Source organism: Trachypithecus francoisi, unplaced genomic scaffold (assembly GCF_009764315.1).
Source record: "Trachypithecus francoisi isolate TF-2019V2 unplaced genomic scaffold, Tfra_2.0 Lachesis_group11, whole genome shotgun sequence".
In the NCBI taxonomy this organism is placed as follows: domain Eukaryota; kingdom Metazoa; phylum Chordata; class Mammalia; order Primates; family Cercopithecidae; genus Trachypithecus; species Trachypithecus francoisi.
Genome location: NW_022681456.1, coordinates 131974299 through 131988557, shown reverse-complemented (window position 1 = coordinate 131988557; position 14259 = coordinate 131974299). Strand labels below are relative to the sequence as shown.

The 14259-nt window shown below is 47.1% G+C and overlaps 1 protein-coding gene across 10 annotated transcripts in view; it reads left to right on the top strand.

The window, feature by feature from the left end:
* IQSEC3 (IQ motif and Sec7 domain ArfGEF 3) overlaps window positions 1-14259 on the top strand; it is a 112799-nt gene that overhangs the window by 19880 nt on the left and 78660 nt on the right. The window lies entirely within an intron of this gene.

Here is a 14259-nt window from a genome sequence, read left to right as displayed (position 1 = left end):
TGCTGTGCTGCCACGCCTGGCAGTAGGAGCCCTCTTGGCTCCCTGCAAAGTCTGCTGGAGTTCAGAGAACTAGGCCCCGAACTGGGCAACTAAATGGCTCTGGCATTTCTGACAGTGCCACCCTACTGGGCAGGAAGAGAGAGAGTGGCATGGAGCTCGAGGACTGACAGGAAGCTCTCACTGTTCTGGGGCTGGGCTGAGTGGCAGGGTGAGCATGGCCGAAAAGGAAGCTAGGGCCCCCTGGCATGCTCAAGTTACAGACTGGGTTTCCTATTCTGAGTTAAGCTCCCCCAGGACTGTCAAGTAGATGCCGAGGCTGTGATATTGAGCAAATATCTTAGACTCTCTGAGCGTCCTCATCTGTGAAATGAGGATTAACTATAGAGATGTTATACTGCCTTGAGCGTGTGTTGATACTGGTGAGTAGGTCTGTGTTTCTAGCATGTATTGTGCGTTTGTTTCCAGGCATGTGCATGTTTCATATATGTGCATGCTTAATCCCCTCTTTCTCTCCAGCCCCCTTAGGAATGGGGATTTATTCACACATTCAGTCAACAAACCATTTCTGCTCTAAGCCATGTGCCAGGCTATGTTCTGTACTGGATGTAGGATGAATTGGTCACAGGCATGGCTCTGGAAAACTCATTCTAGTATAGGGAGATACAACATGTATATCAGTGATACAGCGTGGAAAAAATAGATGTTGCATTCCACATCCAGTAAATGTGTCTCAGGGAAGCTGCTGAAGGAGCTCGGGGGGGCACTTCCCGCCTAGGCTGGGCAGAGGCCAGCAGGGTTGGGGGTGAGCACAAAACAAACAAGGGAAGGCTTTATGGGAGAAATGTCTTTGGCACTGGACTCTGAAGGCTGGGCAGATTCTGGATGTCTGGATTTCGGAGAAGCCTGGGATCACAGGCTGAGATGGCCATCACCTTTAGCCTGTTTCCTAATCATAACATGGTGGTATGGATACAGGCTTTGCTGTCCCCATAACACTGTGAGGCTTTGGAGTGTGCAGTCATCGGGTCTGGGACAGTGAGGGCATACGAATTGGACCAGGCTCAGATCTAAGCATTTTAGATCTGTTAGCTCATTTACCCATCACAATAAGCCTTTGAGATAGATGCTTTCAGTATCCTATTTTATAGGTAAGGAAACTGAGGCTCAGGCAGGCAAAGATATAACAGAAAAATAGCAAAGATGGACGTTGAACTCCAGACAGCTCCTGCCTACCCCATATCAGTGCACGGCCTAGTACAGGCATTTTTGTGTGTGTGTACCTACTCTGTGCTAGGTATTGTGCTAAGCAGAACACAGGTATCTTGTTTGACCTTCGCAACAACCTGATGAGGTCATTTCTTGTGTGACCTCCCTTTTACAGTTCAGGAGACCAAGGCTGAAGAAGATCAGACAATCGGCCTGTGATTCCACAGTCGTCTCTTGGAAAGGCAAGGATGCCATGCAGGTCTTCCTAGATCCTTAGATCTGGGAAGGCCTACTGCCTCTCCGTGAAACTGTGCTCTCTCCTGTGGTTCGAGAAAGGGCCTCCATGAAATTCCTTCCCCAAAGTACTCCGTGGCTCCCTCTCCGCTACATGCAGGCGTACTCCTAGGACCAGAGGCAGATAACCAACATGCTGTGAGAGCTGCCTCAAAACTCAGAAGAACAAGACACATCTCCGTTTTGCTCAGAAATCTGTAGTTTTGGCAGAGCTTATTGGGGACAGCTTTTTTCTGTTCTGCATCGTATCTGCTAGAGGGGCTTGGAGGCTGGAGGTTCGTTATCAGGATGGTCATCAAGCAGCTGTCAAGCTGGGGCTGGCTGTTGGTTCCTTTCCATGCACCCCTCTCCATGGAGTCATTTGGGCCTCCTCCCAGCATGGAGGCTGATTTCCTCTCATCACCATGCAAAAAAAGTACTAGGAAAACCGGGGCAGATCACTTCTCTGAAAGTCAAGGGAGGGGAGTGTTTCAAATAGGAGATTTGGGCCAACGTATACTACAGAAAAGTGAAATCAGTTAGACACTGAGAAGTTCTTAGATTGGGCAACTAAGAGATCACTAGGGACCTCCCTAGATTAAATTCTGCTAGGCTTCTGGGGGAAGAACCCAGATGACAGCAAGTTGGCAAAAGATCAAGGTGAAAGGAAGCTCACACAAGCAGACAACTTTTTTTGGAAGACTGTGGAAAGAAAGAGAGTTGTAACCAGGGGAGCAGAGTTGTAGGGAATAATCATGGTTTTAGGATGAGAGATTTGAGCATGTTTATATGCTGAAGAAAAAGGGCCTATGAAAGTAATGACATTGAAGACCAGTGCGGGAGGAAAGGGGATAAAGATCGATAGGGCTTGGAGAGAAGGTAAACACCTCTTCCTTGAGATCAAAGGCATCAGAAGTAGGACACATTCATGACACCTACCATGTATTAAGCCGTGTTCTGTTGTAAGAGCTTTAGAAGTGTTTTAACTCATTTCGTCCTTATATAGTCCTTTAAAGAAGTCCTGTTGTATAAGTGCAGTTAGGTAGGATTCCTCAGGAAGGATTCCTGCAGGCTTCACCGAAAGGAGGACTCCGGCGGGCCCTTGCAGGGAGGGGCAGGCAGCGCCTCTCTAAGGCCAGCACACTGGACCGGCAGAGCTGGCTTCAGTAGTTGCAGCAGGAGGGCTTCGGGTTAGAAGCATGTTTTTTCTCAACTGTTTCTTAAAAAAGGAAACCTATTTTTTTCAAAATTAAACCTAACAGATATCCCTAAGACAGAAAACTAACCAAATCAGAGCTGTGTTAGTTGAATGGAAGGTTCTATGCTCTGCCTTCTCCATTTTCCTCTTAACCTTAATATGGTCCCTGCAGCAGCCGGTGGGGCACTGGGGCTCTTTGGAGTACAAGAGAAAAAACACTGGGTCACTGCAAGACCAAATTCATACTCTTTGTATGAACATCTGAAAAACGTACAGTGTGTTTTCAGGAAAAACCTCACTGAATAATAAAGAGGCAGGTCACTGTTTCCCTAGGACTCTGTTATCCTTCTTTTCCTTGATGGCAGAGGCATGGACTAGAAGACCTTCAAAGCTCCCCCAAAGGAAAGGGAGCAGAGAATCAAAGGGAAGCAGGTCCTGGACAGCAGGAGGTCCCTGTGGAGATTACATCCTCTGGCAGGCTTGGGGCAGAACACTGAAGCTGGTTGGCCAACCTGGGTCTGCGTACCAACAGGCCAATGTTTTCTATAGCCTTTTGCCCCGGCTTCTGGAACAGCTGTAATTGCTTGCCTTATTAAGATCTTCCCAAAGCTCTCTGTGGAAGACTGTGCAGTGGTAGATGGCACCAGTGAGCAAAGGAGATCTACCTCTCCCTCCACAGCCCCCAGGCCTGGAGAAGAAAACAGGGACCAGAAAGAAGAAAGTCAAGATGGCATCCTGGTGGGGCTCTATTTGCAAGAGAATTGTGGTTGCTGAGTTTCTCAGTAGCAGAGACTAATATCATCAGTAATATTCATTATAAGATTTTGCATTTGTGCAGAGTTTATTATGTTTCTCTCAAGGTAGTTTCATATTCAAGTCTTACTTGAATATGAATCCCCCACAGTTCAGTAAAATAAATAAGGCAGGTGTAGGAGCCTTGTTTACCGTGACCTGACCCTCCCAAAGGTGAGCATAGCGTGGGGGCTGGGTCTGCATCTCCAGCACAGAGCTGTTTCTATCACACTTTCTAAGGACTCTCAGCCCTTAGGCCCAGGTCTCAAATTTCCCCCATTCAACCATCCCCACCCCCGATTTTCTCGTCGCAGTTTCTGGCCCCCTGGACTTCTTTGGCTCAGTGATGAACCATTTAGTCTCTGAAAATATAATCTAGCAGTTGAAAGGAAAGAAAAATATAGTGTCTTTTTCTGCTGCTTGGAAGGAGGTGGTTAATCATTAGGTGATCTGGGGGCAATGAGTGGAGGGAAATTAGAAAGGAAATTGTTCTAAAGCCTCCTGATAAAGTAGCAAGAAATGAGAAGGGAGAGGAAAAGATTTTGATCTTTTTCTTTTTAAAAATCAGTTGGATTAAGCTAAAATTAGATACAATAAAATTCAGCCATTTTACCTGTATAACTTGATGAGTTTTGAAACATTACACTTGTGTAACAACTATCTCAATCAAGATACAGAACATTTTCATCACCCAGGTGACCCTTTGTTCCCTTTTACAGTTAATCCCTTCCTTCCTGCATTGCTGAAACTTACCTCTTTCTGTCAATATAGTTGTGCCTTTTCTAGAATATTATGTAAGTGGAATCATACAATGTGGAGTCTTTTGTGTCCACCTTCCTTCATTTAATACAGCGTTTATGAAATTCATCCATGTTGGTTGATGTGTCACTAAGCTTGTTCCTTTTTATCGCTGAATAGTATTACATCGTATGGACATATCACAATTTATTTATCCATTTGCCAGTCAGTGGACATTTACATTGCTTCTGGGTGGTTTTTTACATACATGAATAGTTTTGTATCAGTATAACTTTTTGTTTATCTTGGGTAAATACCTAGGAATGCAATTGGAAGGGCATCTGATAAATGTATGTTTAACTTTAGAAGAAACTGCAAGACTGTTTTCCAAAGTGTGGCGCTATTTTGGCTTCCTTTCAGAGGCATATGAGAGTTCCAGGTGCTCCACACCCTTGTCAACACTTGGTTTTGTCAGACACAAATTTTATGCATTCTAGCGCGTGTGTAATAGTATCTCCTTGTGGTTTTAATTGGCAGTTCCCTAGTGACTAGTGATGTTGAACATCTTTTCATGTGCTTGTTTGTCCTTAGTATATTTCCTTTGGAGAAGTGTCTGTTCAAATCTCTTGTACATTTTCCTATCAGGTTGTTTGTCTTTTTATTATTGACTTGTAGTGGTTCTTCATTTTTCTTTTTTTTTTTTTTTTTTTTTTTTTTTGAGACGGAGTCTTGCTCTGCCACCCAGGCTGGAGTGTGCAGTGGCCGGCTCTCAGCTCACTGCAAGCTCCGCCTCCCGGGTTCACGCCATTCTCCTGCCTCAGCCTCCCGAGTAGCTGGGACTACAGGTGCCCACCACCTCGCCCGGCTAGTTTTTTGTATTTTTTAGTAGAGACGAGGTTTCACCGTGTTAGCCAGGATGGTCTCGATCTCCTGACCTCGTGATCCGCCCGTCTCGGCCTCCCAAAGTGCTGGGATTACAGGCTTGAGCCACCGCGCCCGGCCCCATTTTTTTTAACAGTATCTTACAAAGAGAAAAATTGATGTACTCTTTTCATTTTGATGAAGTCTAACTTAGCAACTTTTTTATTTCACGGTTTGTGCTTTCTGGTCCTATGAAGGAATCTTTGCATATCCTAAAGCCACATATTATCTTCTGTATTTTCTTTGAGATGTGTTATGATTTTACCTGTTAAGTCTATGATCTATTTTTAAAATTTTTATGTATGGTATAAGGCATGGATTGAAGTCTATTTTTTTGCATCTGGACATCCAGTTGTTTCAGCACTATCTGTTAAAAAGTTTATCATTCCTATACAAGAAAAAAACAAACAACCCCATCAAAAAGTGGGGAAAGGATATGAACAGACATTTCTCAAAAGAAGACATCCATACAGCCAACAGACACAGGAAAAAATGCTCATCATCACTCGCCATCAGAGAAATGCAAATCAAAACCACAATGAGATACCATCTCACACCAGTTAGAATGGCAATCATAAAAAAGTCAGGAAACAACAGGTGTTGGAGAGGATGTGGAGAAATAGGAACACTTTTACACTGTTGGTGGGATTGTAAACTAGTTCAACCATTATGGAAAACAGTATGGCGATTCCTCAAGGATCTAGAACTAGATGTACCATATGACCCAGCCATCCCACTACTGGATATATACCCAAAGGATTATAAATTACTCTACTACAAAGACACATGCACACGTATGTTTATTGCGGCACTATTCACAATAGCACAGGCTTGGAATCAACCCAAATGTCCATCTGTGACAGACTGGATTAAAAAAATGTGGCACATATACACCATGGAATACTATGCAGCCATCAAAAAGGATGAGTTTGCGTCCTTTGTAGGGACATGGATGCAGCTGGAAACCATCATTCTTAGCAAACTATCACAAGAAGAGAAAACCAAACACCGCATGTTCTCACTCATAGGTGGGAACTGAACAATGAGATCACTTGGACTCGGGAAGGGGAACATCACACACTGGGGCCTATCATGGGGAGGGGGGAGGGGGGAGGGGGGAGGGATTGCATTGGGGAGTTATACATGATATAAATGACGAATTGATGGGTGCTGACGAGTTGATGGGTGCAGCACACCAACATGGCACAAATATACATATGTAACAAACCTGCACGTTATGTACATGTACCCTAGAACTTAAAGTATAATAAAAAAAAAAAGTTTATCATTCCTTTTTGAATGACCTTGTAATTTTACCAAGGGTCAATTGGTGATATATGTATGGATCTATTTCTAGCTTCTCTTTTTGTTCAGTCAATCTGTATGTCTATTTTTTTTTTTTTTTTGAGACGGAGTCTTGCTCTGTCGCAAAGGCTGGAGTGCAGTGGCCGGATCTCAGCTCACTGCAAGCTCCGCCTCCCAGGTTCACGCCATTCTCCTGCCTCAGCCTCCCGAGTAGCTGGGACTACAGGCGCCGCCACCTCGCCCGGCTAGTTTTTTGTATTTTTTAGTAGAGACGGGGTTTCACTGCGTTAGCCAGGATGGTCTCGATCTCCTGACCTCGTGATCCGCCCGTCTCGGCCTCCCAAAGTGCTGGGATTACAGGCTGTATGTCTATTCTTATGCCACCACTGCACTGTCTTAATTTTGGTAGCTTTATTTTCAGTCTTGAAACCACCCAGTGAAGTCCTACAACTTGTTGTTGTTTTTCAAAGTTGTCTTGGCTATCCCCTCCTCCTCCCCACCCCAGGAATTAGAGATTTCTGAAAAATAAGGGTTTCTTTTCTTCCTATTTATCAAGTTTAAATAGAAAAGGCTCTTTGGAGGAGGCAAGAAAATTAAGAGAAAGTGGAAAAAAAGAAATCCAGTCTTCAGGCCCCACCAGCAGTAGTGATGGTGGTACCAGGATGGGGCAGGTGACCAGAAACAGTTTGATGATTTCTCCCTTTTCCTGGAGCTTAAGGCAGCTCCTTTAGAGAGGTTCCCTGGCTGTTTCCTTCTGAAGGCTGGAGATTCAGTCTGCTGTCCTTAGCGTGGTGAAGGGAGGGTGATCCGCCTTCGGAGTTGCCCCCGGGGTTTCCAGCTTGGCCTCCTTTATTCTCCTGCTGGGAGCCCCCCTGCTCAAGCCCTCGCCTGCTTCTCCCACTGTGGTACTGCACTCCTCATCAGTTCTTCTAAACGACTCAACTATTTTTATGGCCGTGCAGTGGAATCCTGAGTCTCAAACTAAATATAGATGTCAGAAGTGAGAGTGCACAGCCTCCTGTAATCCTGTGAGCCTGGCTCTGGCTGCGACTTTCTCAGCCCCTTGCCGCACTTAATGCTCCTTCCCATCTGGCCAGCTGGCCCTGGCTGTCGCTCCTCTGGCAGCGCTGCTCGCTATCTTCCTGGTTCTTTAAGAAACAAGGAGACCCAGTGCGGTGGCTCATGCCTGTAATCACAGCACTTTGGGAGGTCAAGGCGGATGGATCACGGGAGCCCAGGAGTTCGAGACCAGCCTGGGCAACATGATGAAAGCCTGTCTCTACAAAAAAGTCAAAAAGAAATTATCTAGGTGTGGTGGCACATGCCTGTGGTCCCAGCTACTTGGGAGGATTGCTTGAGCCTGGGAGGTTGGAGGTTGGAGGTTGCAGTGAGCTGAGATCGCGCCACTGCACTCCAGACTGGGCAATGGAGTGAGATCCTGTTTCAAAAAAAGAAAAGAAAAGAAAAGAAAAGAAAAGAAAGAAACAGGGTTCTTTCCTGACTGACCCCTAGCTTCCCCTCTTCCTTCAGGTCTACGCTGCCTCCTGTGCAGGCCTTTGACTCCCATCTTGCTTGGGAGATGCCTTGGAATCCCCTGAGCCAGCTGCTCCTTGATGGCCAAGGAACACAGCCTCCTGCCCTGCTCCAGTCTCATTCCCAGAGTGCTGCAAGCTCCTGCCCATCCCAGCCTCACAGCATGATCGGGGATACCCAACACATAAAAACCTCATTCTGGGCCCACAGACTATCTCATGTTTAGGTTTTACCACATCCATCCAGCAGTCCAGCTTCCCCATCAGTACTCATCAGTATGGGGGAGTTGGGATTGCTAAAGCCACAGGGGACTGAATTCTGCTTCAAGCCATTGGCCCTGGAAGAAGCCTTTGGCTCGGATTCTGTAAGCTTCCCTCAAGAAAGCTTCCCTCCAGGAACATGGCCCAGTCTCAGTTCTTGGCTTTTGGGAGAGAAAAAGCCAAAGACTGAGAATGGCCATGTTCCTTTTTCCTAGGGGTCCTTCCGTTGTCCATTTCCTTCAGCCCCCTTCAGCCGCAGAACTCCCAGGGTCACAGCCTTGGGCTGTGGTTCCCACAACTACACTGTGATTGATACCCCCAGACTGTGCACCACAGGGGCTCTGAGAATGCCCCTCCCAGGCTCATGCTGTGAGGTGGATTGGGGGCTGTATCGTTCCAAGGCCTAAGGCACTTGAATGGTTCCCCCTGCTGCCCCCACCAAGTGTGGTGATTGCACTTGGGCCTATGGGGACCTCTCTCCTTTCTTTACTTCCCCAGCAGCGATGGGTCCCGGCCCCTCTCCCTAAAGGCCCCGCATCTCAGGGATTTGCTCAACCTGCTGGGACCCTGTCTCACCCTGCACTAGGCCTCAGTTTCCACCGCGATGAAATAGGGATGCAGAGATGCTGCATGCCACCGTCTGCCCTGGTGACAAATCGGGCACAGAGAGTTGAGCGTGTTGAGTGTGGAGCCCCTGGGAAGCAGGTTCTGAGAACAGCTGGTTCTTGCTATATTGAGGAGACATTTTCTGCCTCTTGGTGCTCACAAAATGCAGCACTGGTTGATTTCAAGGATGCAAGAAGCATTATCTGAGGAGGAAATTCCTTCTGTCATTTGCACAGATGAAATAAAAGAGCTGGGTCAGGAAGGCGAATGAATAAAAGGTGCTTTTGTGTGGCCTTTGCCTTTAGGATGTGCCTTGCCATGCACTGTTGTATTTGCTCTCCTAAAAGCCCTGCAAGGTGCAGGAGCTACTATCATCCTAGCTTTACTGGCAAGAAAACTGAGGCTTTGAGAGATAAGGGACTTAAATGAACGCACACAGGAATTGTGACCCACTTGTGGAGACCTGGTGCACCTGGCATGGACCCCCAAAAGCTTCGCTGGGGTGTGAGGGTGGTGGCAGAACCTCAAGCCAGCCCTCCTGAGGTGAGAAAGCCTTGCTCTGTGGACAGAAGCAGGTTGTGCCCACGGTCCCCTGCCTCCCAGGGGGACAGATTCTGATGGGACATCCTGGCAACAATCTCAGGTTGGTATCACCAAGAGATCCTGTCCCTCCCCTCCTGTCCCCTGCTCACCTTGCCAGCCCCTGGTGTCCCGTGTCCATCTGCTATGCTGGTAGTGTTTCAGGGAGGTGGGAAGAGAGCAGGGCAGAGAAAGACGGGAAGGCTGTGGCCTGAAGACTGAGGATTCAGGAAGAAGCTTGGGGGCGGCGTCAGAGGATGACCTAGGCCAGGATCCCTCTACCCACAGTCTCAGGGTGGCTCCTTTCCAGCTACAGCCAAACAGGAGCTTGGGCCTTTCTGGATGTAAATGTTCTCCGCTATGGTTTGAATGTTCGTCCCCTCCAAACCTCGTGTGGAAATTCAGTCCCAGAGTTGGAGGTGGGGCCTAACTTGAGGTATCTGGGTCATGGAAGTGGCTTCCTCATGAATAGGTTAGCACCCTCTCTGCGGAGTTGGGGGTGAGTGAGTTCTTGCTCTGTTAGTTCCCCTGAGAGCTGGCACCTCCCTCCCCTCTCTCTTTTGCTTCCTCTCTTGCTATGTCATCTCTGCACACACTGGCTCCCCTTACCCCTCCGCCATGAATGGAAGCAGCCTGAGGCCTCACCAGAAGCAGATGCTGGAGCCATGCCTCTTGTTCAGCCTGCAGAACCATGAGCCAAATAAACCTCTTTTCTTTGCAAGTCATTCAGCCTCAGGTATTGTCTTAGAGCAGCACAAACAGACCAGGGCATTCTCTTAGCTGGTGGACTCCCTGAGGCAGGGACTGCAGTGATGGTTCTTTGCATACTAAAGCATTGAGTGCCATCATTATACCAGGCCCTGATCTAGGCACTAGGCACTCCCTGCCCAGCCTTGGTAAATGAGTACATGAATGCCCACTGGCCAAAAACCCTTTGAAGAAGAGTGGTGGGTATGATCCTTGACAGGAGCCTGCCTGGGGCTTAGGCTTGCTACTAACTAGCTGAGTGACCTTAGGACACTTAAGCTAAAACATGCCCAGGTCAGGAAACTTAGACCATGACCTTAGGCAGGGTGGGTGGCCAGGCTGGTCAGAGGCAGGCAGGGCAGGACTTACAATTTAGCATGAGCTAAACCCGGAAAGAAGACAAGAAGCATTCTGGCCTAGGCTGAGGAGACCCAAGGAACAGGAGGTGGACGGAGGAGCTCAGAGGCAGAACTGGAAGACAAGCTCCCCTCTTGGCTGAACTGTCCCCCAGTGGCAGCAGAAGCCCCAACAGCACAGCCAGCCCAAGCCCCAGGTGCTGAAGGACTTGGGCTTCTTGCTGAAAGACATTCAGTTACCTATCACATGTGTCACTACAGCTGAGTCTGGGGACCTGGGAGAAGCAGCAGGTGCCTGCCCTCAGTGTCTGGACAGAGGAGTGGCTCCCAACCTTGGGAGGAAGCCTCTGGGAAACAGGCAGGATCAGAACAGTCCCCCCAGGCACCACTGTGCCAGCCTATGACCGTGTGGGTGAGCTTTCCTTCCTGAAATGTCAGCGCTGTGGGTAGTGAACAAGCCATGCCTCTTTGCCTATGCTCTTGATGGCTTTTGTCAGGAATTCCAAACCTGCCCTGGACCCAGGAGCAGCTGGAGGCCTGGAACTGGGGGTGTAGGCTCTCCACTGTACTGCGCACCTGGGTCCACCTGCCCTGCATGATCTGGGCTGTGGGCCCTTCTTGCTCCTGCTCCATCTCCTCATTCGTTTTCCTCTTTTCTTCAGGCCAGGAAGCCTGGGTGCTATCGAAAGATGTTTAGGTTTCAGACAGTTCTCTAAAGTCTTTGACTTGCCCCAGGAGTGAACCTCGGGCTGGAAGACTGACCCGGAATTTTGGCCAGGGAACCACTGCAGATAAGTCCCTTCTCCACTCAGCTTCAGTTTCCGCATTTGTAAAATGAGGGCTCAGGTTCAATTATTTGCTTTATTGCCCTTTAAAAAATTTATATTTGTTGCATCAATTATTAGTCTATGACCTACTGATTATATATAATCTGTAACAAAAAATACATTAAATGAACAGAAGTCCAAGATGAAAATTGCCCATGATCTGTTCTGTGAAATGACATCAATATTTGTGTTGGTTTCTGACATTTTCCAGCTCTTATTCAGGTTCACATTCAGTTTTAACAGATTTACGGTAATATCACACATGGGAATTTCATATTGAGTTTTAATGGATATACGGTAATATCACACATGGGAATTTATATTTAACACTGTCCGTCAACATTTTACCCTAAGCATCAATTTTCCTTTTCCTACCTCTGTCTTTTTCCCCTGCTCTCATCTGCTGAGGTAGCCAGTGTTAATAGTTTAGTTTGCATTCATATATAAATAGAGTGTACATGCAAAGAATTTGCATTTGGTGAGAGGAGTCATTTTTTATTTTATAAAATTGGGATCACTCTTTATAGATTTCTCTGCAACTTGCTTTTCTCATTTAATAATATGCTGTGGAAATCCATCCAGACTGAGGGATACAGTGCTAACTAGTTCTTTTTTAGTAGGTGGCGTCATTCCATGGTAGGGTTGAAGGTATTACAGTTTGTTCAACCGTTTCCTGATTGATGAGGACTTGAGCTGTTTGCATTCTCCCCCCACTTCCCCACCACCACACTAAAAACAATGCTTCTGTTGAAGAAAAGAGCCAAACTGGCCGGGCGCGGTGGCTCAAGCCTGTAATCCCAGCACTTTGGGAGGCTGAGACGGGCGGATCACGAGGTCAGGAGTTTGAGACCACCCTGGCTAACACGGTGAAACCCTGTCTCTACTAAAAAAATACAAAAAGCTAGCCGGGCGAGGTGGCTGGCGCCTGTAGTCCCAGCTACTCGGGAGGCTGAGGCAGGAGAATGGCGTAAACCCAGGAGGCGGAGCTTGCAGTGAGCTGAGATCCGGCCACTGCACTCCAGCCCGGGCGACAGAGCAAGACTCCGTCTCAAAAAAAAAAAAGAAAAGAGCCAAACTCTGTAAAACGTTTGAAGAGATTTATTCTGAGCCAAATACGAGTGACCATGGCCTGAGGCACAGTCTCAAGAGGTCCTAAGAACATGTGCCCAAGGCGGTTGGGCTGCAGCTTTGTTATATACGTTTTAGGGGGACATGAGACACCAGTGACTTATGTAAGTAAGTAAGTGAGAGTGAACCACGGTGTACATTGGTTCAATCTGGAAAGGTGGGACAACTTGAAATACAGTGAGAGCTTCCAGGCCATAGGTAGATTCAGAGATTTTCTGATTGACAATTGGTTGAAAGAGTCGTTATTATCGAAAGACGTGGAATCAGTAGAAGGGAGTGTCTGGGTTAAAATGAGGCGGTGTGAAGACCAACGTTCTTATTATGCAGATGAAGCCTCCAGGTACAGGCTTCAAAGAGAATAGATTGTAAGTTTTTCTTATCAGACTTAAAAAGGTGCTAGACTCTTAACTGATTTTCTCCTGGATCAGGGAAAAAGACCTGGAATAGGAAGAGGATTCTCTACAGAACGTAGATTTTCCCCACAAGAGACAGCTTTCCAGGGCCGTTTCCGAGACATATTTACAAGGCCAGTATATAAAAGAAATGTATTTTGCTGTAAAATAGTGCTGGGATTACAGGCTTGAGCCACCGCGCCCGGCCTTGTTTATCTTTTTTTAATGGCTTTTCAGTTTCCTGTTTTGTTTTTAAAATCTCAACACATCAGCTATATTCCTAAGCTTCCTTCTGATTTTTTTCCCATTTAATTTCTCCCATTTAAACACATAACCTTTCTGGAATTTATTTTTTGTCAAATTAAAGGTTGGCTCAGACAGGTGTGATGACTCATGCTGGTAATCCCAGTGCTTTGGGAGGCCAAGACGGGAGGATTGCCTGAGGCCAGGAGTTCGAGACCAGGCTGGGCAACATAGTGAGACCTCTGTCTCTGCGAAATTTTTAAAAATTAGCTGAGCCTGGTGGCACATGCCTGTAGCTGAGACAGGAGGATTGCTTGAGCCCAGAAGGCCAAGGTTACACTGAGCTATGATCACACCACTGCACTCCAGCCTGGGCAACAAAGCCCTGTCTCTAAACAAACAAACAAACAAAAATTAAGATAGGCTCTAGTGTTCTTTCTTCCATGCAGATAGCCAAGTTCAGCATTTCTTGTCTACACTCTCAGACCCAGTGGGCCCCCAACAGGTGCCTGGGAGGTGGCTACCACATTCGGGGCTAGGAGGTCTGGGAAGTGGTGCAGATGCCCCTCCCCCAGCCATGGAGCTATTCTACTTTTGTTGTTTTACAAAATAGGCTTCCGGTAAAGATTTGGTTTGGACAAAGTGTTCTGAAGCTGAAGGAATTTTGAAAATCCCTTTCAGATGATCTCTGGGGGCCCTTCCAGGTTTGACATTCTCTGACTCAATAATGCCCAGGACAGCAACTGCTTATTAAGGAAGAGAAGGCAATGGCTCGGTGTATCTTTATCCAAAAGTAATTTCAATACTGAATCCCAGGTTGGCTCAAAGTGGATATTGGAATCACAGCATTTTAGAGGTGGACGGGACCTTGGAAATCCTCTAGTCCAGTGCCTCTCAATCCTGGCCGCCTTTAGAATCACCCTGGGAGTTTGTTAAAAAGTCCTGGTGCCCTGGACTCATGCCAGACCACGTAAATCAGAGTCCTTGCGGGGAAGGGAAGGGCCCAGGCATGAACTGTTTTAAAAATCTCCTTGTGATTCTAATATGCAGCTAAGGCTGAGAGCCACTTCGCTAGTTCACCTCCCTCGTTTCATTAGTAAGTCAGCTGCAGCCCAGAAAAGGTGAGCCACGTGTGACACAGCTGGCGAACTGGAG